Source organism: Durio zibethinus, chromosome 6 (assembly GCF_047325235.1).
Source record: "Durio zibethinus cultivar Kanyao isolate XHJ-2024 chromosome 6, ASM4732523v1, whole genome shotgun sequence".
Taxonomy (NCBI): Eukaryota; Viridiplantae; Streptophyta; class Magnoliopsida; order Malvales; family Malvaceae; genus Durio; species Durio zibethinus.
In genome coordinates, this window is record NC_143167.1 from 5,911,372 (window position 1) to 5,923,824 (window position 12,453).

Here is a 12,453-nt window from a genome sequence, read left to right on the forward strand (position 1 = left end):
GTTTACATGGCTTCAGGTACATGGATGCAGAAGTACACTGACAGTGCTCCTGGGAAAATAGGGGCCAGAAATTCTAGAAATTGAAAAAATCAACGTTGAAAATGTTTTCCTGATTTAAACCAATCTAGCCATCTGGCAAGCAATCTGCTGCGAGTCATTGAATTTTTTTTGCTGATTTAAACAGAAGAGATATTACTTGCACTTAGCTTATAGTCACCCAAAAACATGCATAAAAGCTTCTGTTAAAATGCTATGGCTAAATAACACCGCAGATGGGAAGAATTGAATAAGAACAAAGCACAGACTATTAGTTTGAAAATAAAACATTTAGGGAGAAGAGTTTAAGAGTACTTCCTTGTCACTCTTTTTCAAAACCAATTTTTGACATAAAGAAGCCATGCTTGATGCCACCAGTTTGCTTATCTATTGTCAAAGTCAATTCAACAGTTTAAGTTTGCGTTGATATTTACATTCTATAAGTTTTGATCTAGTGGCGTTCATGAGCTAGATTAAGTACATTCATACTTAATATTAATATTTTATATGCTTGTTTAGATTTAGTCAAATTTGAAATATTTGACTTTAAAATTTTTTCAAATCTAGTTCAATTTAAAAAATAAATCTTAAACTCACCCATTAAACTTAATTTATATAATAAAAAAATTATAAAATAATTAAATTTAATTTAATGAGATTGTATTTAATTCAAGTATATATAAAATTTTAAATTTAAAAATTAAATTATATAAAAATAAAAATTAAATTCAATAAAATAAAAAAAATATTTATATATATGTAAATTAATTTATATATAATTTACAAATATATATATATATCAAAATAAAAAATTTATATATTTATAAATTTAGACTTAAGTCGGGTCAAACTCAAACTTTAAATTTTTTGTTCAAAATTCAATTTGATTTTAAACGAATTTAAAAATTATACTCAAATTTGTTTAATAAATTTTAATTTTTTGTTCAAACTCTCTCAAAACTTAAATCAATCTTTAAATTTAGACAAATAACTCGACCTTTGAATTGGTCTATTTTGATCTTATCAATTCTATAAAAAAAGATTTAAGGTGTTTTTTCTCAACATAATATATATATAAGTATTTTTTTATTAATTTAATTTTATATTATATGTGTATTGTATTAATAAAATTATTATTTGATATTTTAATTTAAGAAGTTAATAGTCTAAATTCAATAGGACATTCATGTGGCATTTTCAGTGAGTTCTTTTTTTAATTTTAAAATTTTTTTAATTAGATACATTTTGCAAAAAAAAAAGTAATGATGAAAAAATAATTTTAATTTAATTTTATTAAAATTTATATCAAAATAAAAAATTAAAATAAATTATAAATTATTTTAAATAACTTAAAGATACTATTTTAATTAATAAAAATATTAAACCTGCGGCATCGTGCAAGCCATTTCTAGCGATTTCTAGAGATATATTCCGCAGAATTAAGGACTATCACGAGCGGTCATCAGTATTGTCATCAGGGAATAAACTTTGAAGAGCATCCCATTGCTTCAATGTCCTCCTCGTATTATCCAAAACAACAAGAGTCCTTCCATTCCTCAAAGGCATGTGTGATCCACAGATAATTCCTTTGCTTCTACAGACGATTCCCTTGCGTCCATAGATGGTTTCCCTTCTCCTTGCCCAGCCGTAATTGTTTTGCTAAGATCTGCAGAGTGCCTTTCAGTTCAAAGTCTTGAGATAGGGTCACCCAAGCACGAAAAGGAAAATGGTTAGTAACAGCAGCATTTTTATAAACTTCCATTGCAAGAGCAGTCTTGCCTACTCTTGCACCTGTAATGATTATCACTTTGCACCTCCCTTTGCCTGATACTAGTGTCATGCCCTGGGCAGACGCGCCAGGCACATTAGGCGCATCAGCACGCGAGCTAGAGGTTGAGACCCGCACACCAGACGTGCTGACAGGTATTTGCGCACAAGGCTTAGGAGACAAGGTCAAAATGTCTGCCCAGCTTACAGGTCAGCCCGTGAGGCCAAGGGCTGGCATGCAGGCTGCCTACACCATATCCAGAAGGGCCCTAGGTGTTAGACACGCAAGTGAAGCTTCGGAAGCTTGCAGGATTAGCAGGAGCCTCTTGACAGATTTGGTTGATCTTAGAAATCATGAGTTAGAATCCTGATTGATTGTAATCTTTGTAATCCCTTGATTTTAGCATTTATTCTAGGGATATTGCCATTAAGTGTAGCTGGAGCCTCAACTATAAATAGAGGGCTGCTCCACCCTCATTTGTACACCATCAAACACTTTTGTTTCAGTAAATACAGAGCATACTCTAGCATTTTGCCTTGTTATCCTGTTTCTCTTTAACTTGCGTAATCAGCCCTTCCCATTGTTCTAGTGCTCGCACGCTTGTGTTTTAGGTTGACTTAGGCATAAAGGAGGAGATTTTAAGCCTAAGGCCGCACGGATTCTGAGTGTAAGGTCGGAGCCTGTGACAGTTGGTATCAGAGTAAGTTCGATTTTGCATGTTTGTGTTGTGCAGGTTAGATCGTGATTGAGGAGATGGCATCCCAAAGCGACATTGCTAGCCAACAACCAGAGGCCCAGGAGCAGGGGTGTGAAAGAGGCAGGAAAGCCAGTTTAAGAGATATATGGTCTACCATAGACGGTAGGCTGGCCAAGGTGGAGGTGACCATGGGCGACATAAGGGAGAAGCTTGAGGAAGTGGAGACTCACATTACATCGCTAGACTCCATGGGGGAAGAGATCCAAGGTGAGCTACAAGCTGCTCTCAATAAAGGCATGGATGTGATCACCTAAAGGAATGAGGCCTTGGAGGCTGAAGTGCTAATTTTGCGTGATGGCATGGAGGCCATGCGCCAACGGTTAGAGGAGCTTGCCAATGAGCTCGTTACTTGCAAGACTGCCATTGGGAATGGCATGTTTGTTGGAGTGTCCAAATCCAGATTGGATGTCCCCAAGCCTAAGGAGTTCAAGGAGACTAGGGCGGCCAAGGAAGTAGACAACTACCTATGAGGTATGGAGCAGTACTTCCAGGCCATGGGCATGCAGGACGAGGCGATAAAGGTAAGCACCACTGCTATGTATCTCAATGATGTAGCCTTGTTGTGGTGGAGGCGCATGTGTGATGATGTCAGGCATGGGAGAGCCAAGATTGGAACCTGGGCAGAGTTTCAAAAAGAGTTCAAAGAGCAATTTTACCTAGAGTATGCCGATGATGAGGCGCAGGCAAAGTTACGCAAGCTGGCCAGCAAGGGGACATAAGGGAGTATGTCCAAAAATTCTCTGAACTGATGCTACAGATCTCAGATCTAGACGAGAAGGATGCCTTATTTGCTTTCATGGATGGGCTGAAGTCGTGGGTGAAGCATGAGCTACAACAGAAAGGAGTTCATGACTTGGCTAAAGCTATGACTATTGCTGAGTCTTTGATAGAGTTTAAGCCTCTGAACAAGTTCGAGTTTTTCAAGCCCAAAGGTAAGGGCAGGGACGATAGGGACCGAAAGAAACAGTCCAAGGGGAAGGATCGTGATCGGGAGTCCAAGGATGGGTACCAAGATCGTTCAACCAAGGATGGCGAGAGAAAGCCACTAGCAGGCAAGTGGAAAGCAAAGGGGGACCGAGAGCCACTAGCATGCTACCTATGTGGAGGGAGCCACATAGCAAGCAATTATCCGCAGAAGGGCAAGCTGGCTGCTGTAGACAAAGAGTTTGACGATGAGCCAGAGTCAGGGGCAACAAAGCTTGGGTCGTTAGTGCTCAATGCTATCCAGAGTAAGGGGAGCCACAAGCCAAAGGGCTTGATGTTTACGGATCTAATGGTTGCGGGTTAGAAGGTGAGCGTACTGGTGGACATAGGTGCCTCATATCTTTTTATTTCAGGTGATAGAGCCCAGAAGCTTGGACTAAAAGTGCAGAAAAAGATTGGTACCATTAAAACGGTGAACTCCAAAGAGGTTTCAGCCATTGGAGTAGCACGACGAATGGAGTTATAGTTTGGAGACTGGAAAGGCAAGGAGACCATAGAGGTAATATCCCTTGACGACTATGAGTTTGTGATCGAGTTAAATTTCTTTGTTCGGATTAACGCCCTTCTTGTGTCTTTTACCAATTGTATTTGCATCTTAGATGTATGGTGCCAATGCCTAGTACCATTGAGGAGAGGGTCTGGAGTTGGGTCATGGGTGGTGTCAGCCATCCAATTTGTCAAGACGATAAGCAGAGAAGAAGACACCTTCTTGGTAGCCTTAAAGTATGATGAACCAAGGGAGAAGGAGATCGAGTCACCCTTGGAGGTACTAAAGGTGCTGAAGACCTTTAGTGATAGGATACCCGTAAAACTGCCTAGCCAACTACCACCTAAAAGGAAGGTGGACCACAAGATCGAGCTGGTGTCCGAAGTCAAGCCACCAGCTAAAGTCCCTTACAAAATGTCCCCACCAGAGTTAGAAGAGTTAAAGAAGTAGCTCAAAGAGTTAGTTGATGTTGGCTTCATCAGGCCATCGAAGGCACCATATGGTACATCAATTCTATTCCAGCATAAGCATGATGGGTCGTTGCGACTGTGCATAGACTACCAGGCTTTGAACAAGTTGATCGTCAAGAACAAGTACCCTATCCTACTCATTACGAACTTGTTCGACCAACTTGAGAGTACAAGGTGGTTCACTAAACTGAATTTGAGGTCAGGTTACTACCAAGTCAGGATCGCGGTTGGAGATGAGCCAAAGATAGCATGTGTCACTCGGTATGGTTCGTATGAGTTCTTGGTGATGCCATTCGAACTCATGAATGCCCCAGCAACATTTTGCACCCTTATGAACAAGGTACTTCAGTCGTTCCTTGATCGATTTATTATGGTTTATTTGGATGACATTATGATCTACAGCCAGACTTTAGAAGAGCATGTAGACCACTTGAGACATGTGTTCAAGGTGTTACGGGAGCACAAGCTGTTTGTCAAGAGGAAGAAGTGTTCATTTACCCAGTAAGAGATCTCGTTCCTAAGCCACATAGTAGAAGGTGGCAGGATACGCATGAATGAAGGTAAGGTGCAGGCCATCCTGGAGTGGAAACCGCCAGCCAAGGTCACTAAGTTGAGATCATTCCTTAGGCTGGTTAACTACTACAGGTGCTTTATCAAAGGTCACTCAGCAATAGTCACGTCATTGACTGACTTTCTTAAGAAAAAGAGAGCATGAGAGTGGAATGCAGGGTGCCAGGAAGCCTTTGACAGGTTGAAACAAGCTATGACGGAGGAGCCAGTCTTGGCCTTGCCAGACTATGCCAAGCCATATAAAGTGCATACGGATGCATCAGACTTTACCATTTGATGCATGTTGATGCAGAAGGGACATCCAGTCGCGTTTGAAAATAAGAAGTTGAATGAGACTGAACGCAAGTACACGGTCTAAGAGAAGGAGATTACTGCAGTGGTGCACTGCTTGCGCACTTGGTGCTGTTATCTGTTGGGGTCGAGGTTCATGGTTAGGACAGACAATGTGGCGACTAGCTACTTTCAAACGCAAAAGAAGCTGTCCCTCAAGCAGGTGAGATGGTAAGATTTTTTTACAAAATTTGACTTTCAGATGGAGTACAAATCGGGGCGAGCGAACCTAGTAGCGGACACCCTGAGCAGGAAGGCTAACCTTGCTGCCATTAGCCAACTAAAGGGGTCACTGGTGCTGCACATTAATGAGGGACTTACGCATGATCTTACAGCCAAGGCTCTTATGGAGTACACCCAGCAAGGTAAGACTAGGCGATTTTGGGTGTAGAATGGTTTATTGTTCACCAGGGGCAGTAAACTATTTGTGCCATAGCATAGGAAGCTCTGCAATGAAGTTTTGCAAGAGTGCCATGATTCAAGGTGGGTTGGACACCCAGGAGTGAGTCATACCTTGGCATTGATCGAGGATCAGTACTACTGGCCGCACATAAGGAAAGATGTGGAGGCCTATGTGAAGACTTATCTTGTGTGCCAACAGGACAAGGTGGAGCTCAAGAAACCAGACGGTCTCTTGGAGCCATTGCCAGTGCCAGAACGACCATGGGAGAGTGTTTCTCTAGACTTTATAGTCGGTCTACCCAAAGCAGAAGGGTTTGGAAGCATCATGGTAGTGGTGGACAGGTTTTCCAAGTATGAAATCTTTATTCCAGCAACCAAGGAGTGCCCAGTCGATGAGGCAGCTCGATTGTTCCTGAAGAACATGGTTAAGTACTGGAGAGTGTCGAGGACCATTGTTAGTGATTGGGATGGGCATTTCATGGGCAGGTTCTGGATTGAGTTGTTCAAGCTGTTGGGGTCAGACTTGAACTTTTTCATCAGCATGCATCCGCAGATCGATGGACAGACAAAACGTGTGAATGGACTATTGGAGGTCTACCTCAGGCACTATGTGAGTGCCACACAAAGGGACTAGCCAAAGCTACTAGATGTTGCATAGTTTTCTTACAACTTGCAAAGGAATGAGGCAACGAACCAGAGCCCATTCGAGGTTGTGACAGGTCAGCAACCACTAACACCTGGTTCGATTGCTGCAGGTTATACAGGGTCGAATCCAGCAGTGTACAAGTTTGCCAAGGCAAGGCAGGAGCAAACTGACTTGGCCAGAGTCTGTCTACACAAGGCGACAAAGAGGTCGAAAAAGTGGGCAGACCAGAATAGACGGGATGTGTAGTTCCAGGTTGAAGACTTGGTGTTGGTGAAGCTGCATCCCATTGTGCGTCGTAGGGGGCTGCACAAAGGCATAGTCCGGAGGTATGAGGGACCTTTCTGAGTAGTCAAGAGGCTAGGCAAGGTTGCCTACAAGCTGGATATGTCACCCAAGTTGAGGGTACCCGGTGTTCCATGTAAGTATGCTCAAGCCGTTCCATAAGGATGAGGGAGACCCAGGACGGGCAGAGTCAAAGCATGCACCATTGGGAGTAAGGGCCTTATATGAGAAGGTGGTCCACAACATCATAGCTGATTGGGAGGTGAGACGGAAGAACTACCAACCAAGACAAGAGTACTTGGTGCGCTGGAAGGGACTTTCAGACGGTGAGGTGAGCTGGGAACCAGCAGAGGACTTATGGCAGTTTGGGGACCAGATCAAGCGGTACCATCAGAGGACACAACGAGGGCATTGCGCAATCAGGTGAGGGAGAATGTCACGCCCTGGGCGGGCGCGCCAGGCACATCAGGTACACCAGCACGCAAGCCATAGGTTAAGGCCCGCACACCAGGCACGTTGGCGGGTATTTGCGCGCAAGGCCTAGGAGACAAGGTCAGAACGCTCGCCCAGCTTGCAGGCCAGCCCATAAGGCCAAGGCCTGGCATGCAGGCTGCCCGCACCACATCCAGAGGAGCCCAAGGTGCTAGAAACGTAAGTGAAGCTTCTAGAAGCTTGTAATATCAATAGGAGCCTCCTGACAGATTTGGTTGACCTTAGAAATCAGGAGTTAGAATCATGATTTATTGTAATCTTTGTAATCCCTTGATTTTAGTCTTTATTCTAGGGATATTTCTATTAAGTGTAGCTGGAGCCTCAACTATAAATAGAGAGCTGCTCTACCCTCATTTGTACACCATCAAACACTTTTGTTTCAGTGAATACAGAGCATATTCTAATATTCTACTTTGTTATCTTGTTTCTCTTTAACTTGCATAATCAGTCATTTTCATTGTTCTAGTGCCTGTACGCTTATATTTTAGACTGATTTAAGCATAAAGGAAGAGATTCCAAGCTTAAGGCCGATTCTGAGTCTAAGGTCGAAGCCCGTGACACTAGCACATGAATGTCTTCTGTGTATGTCATCGACAAACAATGGTCTCTTTTGCTGTTCCATATTTTGAGACACTGTTTCTTGCCTTGACAAGCGAAATTCCCAGCTCACTTCCTTTAGAGATGAGCCTCCAGATTGAGGACCTGATGCTTTTCAATGTCATCAATCGGTTTATATATCTCAGCTCGACTCTTGAAAAGCGGGAAACAGTCCTTGATAAAATTACTGCAACTGGGCTGTTTATTACATTATTTTTCTTAATTCTATTACATTATTTGACATAAGCCGCATTCGAGCCAGTCCTCTTTGTATCAGTCTGAAATCCTCCTCAAACTCATGTAGCAGCTGTTGTTAGAAAATTAAAAAGTTAGAAAGTTTATTCATTGCTTTGACAAGGCTGGTTTCTGCTGCCTTCCATGGACTTTGGTGCCAATGTCTCCATCTTTTACTTTCATTGACAATTTAAGTAAAACAGAAAAACAAAAGTACAATCAGAATTTTGTTTCATATAGATTCAGTAATGATAAGCGAGGCCTTTTGCAACTTGCACAGACACAACCCATCAAATGATGAGTTGATCACACCCAAAAACAAACAACTCCCTATCAAAACTTAGAGCAAAACAAGCAACAAAATTAAATCAAGAACAGCAACAAGAATAATTAATTTTATCTTAAACATTGGAATAATAAATTAATGCATATATACATGCAAACAAGATAAAATTAATATAATTAACTTTGCCTTGGAAAGCCGGCTTAGTTGAAATATCCAAAAGCTACCAAATTTTATAGCAGGCATGCAAAACTAAATGCGGGATTCATAATTTTGGCTTTGATGCAATGGGGTAAACCCTGGAGACGTCGTCGATGGTAATAAGATATCTCACCTGACTATAACTTTCGAATTTGTCTTCTTCTTCTCTGACAGCCAAATTCTCTTGCTCAAATACCAATTTTCATTCAAAAGCTTGTGAGAGGGAATGGTCTAAACTCAAACTATAATTAACCGTTTACAAAACTTTTTTGCATGGTGCAAACATAAGAAAGTATTGACTATAAAAAATAAAGTGATGAACAAGACTTAGAAACAAATAAGGGTGAAGATTAATCAGAATTCTAGGTTTTCTGGGTTTGGAAATACTTGGCAGAAAAAAAAAAAAGGGGGGGGGGGTTTTTAGTAGCTAATATCAAAGAATTTATCTTGGACAGAGGGAGTTTGGGTTAAATTACTTTTGTCCTTATCTTTAATGTACTAAGGTACAAGGATATGAGAAGGAAAAACCAGCATTGGACATGAACAATCAATAATACTACTGTTTACCATACATAGCAGCAGTTAATTTCACAATAAAATATTGGCTTACGAGATCAAGAAAATTGGAATCTTGGTTTTTCTTTCTTTTATTTTTTCCCCTAATGTGTAGCTAAAGGTCACTTTTTTTTTTAAATATATAAAAATATATATGATAATGTATAAAGGGGGCTCCTTATGTAAATTCATCACTGTGTATAAGTTTAATTGTTTAGTTAAATTATAGTTTATTAGTTGATTATTCAGTGATATATTAATTAATTATATGAATATAATACTTGATTATGAATATAACTTAAAAAAAATTATGCATTAATTATTTTTAAAAAATTAATTATTAATGTTTCTTTAAAAATATGGTAGTAAAATTGATCGCACAAAATTTTGTAATTTGACCAACAAGATCTTATGTCATTGAAGGCTTGATAATGATCATTAATCAATGATGGAAGGTTCAATTAATATTCAATAAGGTAATGTCACGTGCGTTGCTGTGGTTCAACAATAATAGCAATTAAAAATACTTAAAAAACTCTAAAACATATTTAAACATACCTATTTTATTAACCTAAAAAATATTAAATTTTTTAAAATCGAAATTGAGAACTATCATGAACAACAAAAATAAAAAAAAAAATTGAAATGAGTGGAGAATTTTAAGATAATTATCTTACCTCATGAGTATTTATAGAGACTAGTATCTTACTTTAAATCGATTCTGTCGTCGGATTTATTAATATATTTTATTCATAAAAATAAACAGTACAAGCTTCTAATAGTTTAATAAGATTTACTTTGATACAGATCTCTTAATAGTTTAGTGAGATTTTATAAATTTATTTTTAAAACTGCATTAAATCTTTCAATAATTTGATAAAATTTAATTTAAGATCACATTCTCCAATAATTTGGTAAGATCAAAATAGGATATTTCATCGATAATAATTTAAAAAAAAAAAAAACAAAGAAATTCATATATAATTCTCCAATAGTTTTGTAGAACCCATAAAAATTTAAATTCATGAAAAATCCTTCAATAGTTTGATAAGATCCATGAATATATTTTAGAAACCTTTTTTATTTTACATTTTTTGAATAAATAAAATGAAATTCATAAAATAATGTGTTGTTCAATTTAAAATAATAAATAAGAATAAAGGGTAAAATAATAGTAAAAGAAAGATATATATATATATAGTAAAATGAAAATAAAAAAAAAAATAAAATCAAAACAAAAAAAAATGAAAAAAAAATACCTACAATCAGGTCGGGTTATGCAAGTGGGTCATACGTGGATCCAAGATGGGTTCGCACAGGTCCAGGGTTGCAAGAAAAGACATTGTGTTGGGACATTACAAAAGCAAAAAAAAATTGCCTTTTCCTTAAATTGCCTTAGTTGTTTCTCTCTTTTATTGGTTTTCTCTCTGTTTTCTCTTTAAATGGTAGACGAACATCGAAGTGAAAATTCTAGAATACGAAAAAACCCAATTTTCGGCTATCGTAATCACCAAATATCATCGGAATCTTCAACTTTTGGCCAAAAAATTTAAACAAAAAATTCAAACATTCAAACTTTAACCCAGATTTTTTAGTTTTTTCTAAAAATCCCAACTAAAATCAGTAAATACAAAAGATTAAATCCTCCTAGAAACACAATCCCAAAACAAATTTTCACATAAACTAAACATAAAAAAATAAAAATTTCCCTTATGTCAAAATTTTGCCCCTTATTTTGTGTGATTTAGGGCAGCATTTATCGGTCCTTCTTTATAAAAAAACTAGGGATTTTTTCAATAAAACTTCCATATTTATTTAAGTTTTTATTAATTGAATCTATCAAAGTTAATTAGGGTTTTATTAGGAAGAAATCAAGCCTGTCAAATTTAATCCCATTTACTGTATGAAATCTATTGATTCTTGTGCCTTTAAAACTTAGCTTTGATTTAAGGCTTTGATTGTGATTTGAATTTGGTTTCCAATTGTGTATAGATGGAATTTCCAAACCTTTCCGTCCAATTTGCATACGGAATCCCCCCCCTCCAAAAAAAAAAAATATTGGGCTCAAAGCCTAAACAAAATTAAAAACTATAAAAAGCTCACACATGAACGCTTTCAAGGCCCAACGATCTGTAAGCGATCAACATCGAGAATTTGATTGCATTTCTAGATGAAATTGGATGTTTACACTATTATATTGCTCATTTATATTAATATCATCTTTAGTAGCAACCCTTTTATTTTCCTATATTGATTTAAAGCAAAAAAACAATGTAACAACACATAGGTCATGTACTAGTATGTTTTATATTTGGGATTGACTAATACAATATAATTTGAAGATAAGAAACTTAGGTGAAGAACTTGTATAAGCTTAAAAACATTATCTTCATAATACAATGCCTAATAAAATAATTTCAAGTTATACTTTAAAAATTTTTTGAATACACTTAAATTATGAACTAGAAAAAAAGTGAAAGAGAATGATTTGGAATTGTTCACCAAGTTTGCAATATATCTGTGTTCTTTGCAAATTTTATCCAATGATTTCATCATCAAACTAAGATGGCACTGTAATAATTAAGTTTAATCACAGCTAAGGAAAAGAGACTCCTACCCCAATCATCTTCTCCGAAACAAAAAGGAACCAAATATTTTTTTTGTGGAAAACTAAGACACTATGCAAAAATTACCCTAAATCAAACAAAAAGTTAGTAAAGATGATGTAGAATATTGCTAATATCTCTGCTATTAACCTTTTAGATGATAACATTGAATTAATCTTCTCTTTTGATTATGAACAAAATAAAAAGTTGTGTTAAATAAATATTGATAAAAATATTTATAAATCTCAATCAATGTTAAAAGTAACCCTTCATGAATAAACATACCTTTAGTGAAAATTTATTACCTTTTAAATGAAATACCATGTCTAACGAATAAAATATTTGAATTTTTGACAATGACATTCGAATGCTTAAATCATGATATTCGAATGCACAAGATGTGAATTCTTACAAAATATTTGACTGTTCACATCATAACATTCAAATGCCTAATGCAAATTTTAAACAAATTGATTTTAAACCTTTTTTTGAAAAAAAAATACTTTTAAACTTAATTATTCGAATCCCTTTACTTATTTTTTATTTTTAAAAAAATTTTAAACAAATGCAAACTAGCTATCACATCATTTTTTATATAGATATTTCACAGACATTAAGGGATCGTTGCTATTATTGCATATTTTATGTTTTTGAAAATTTTATTTATTTATATTTTATTTTTAATTTATTAAATTTGAAAGCATATGTATATAGAATACTTTTGTTTTAAAACTGTAAAAGTAAAAACATGTA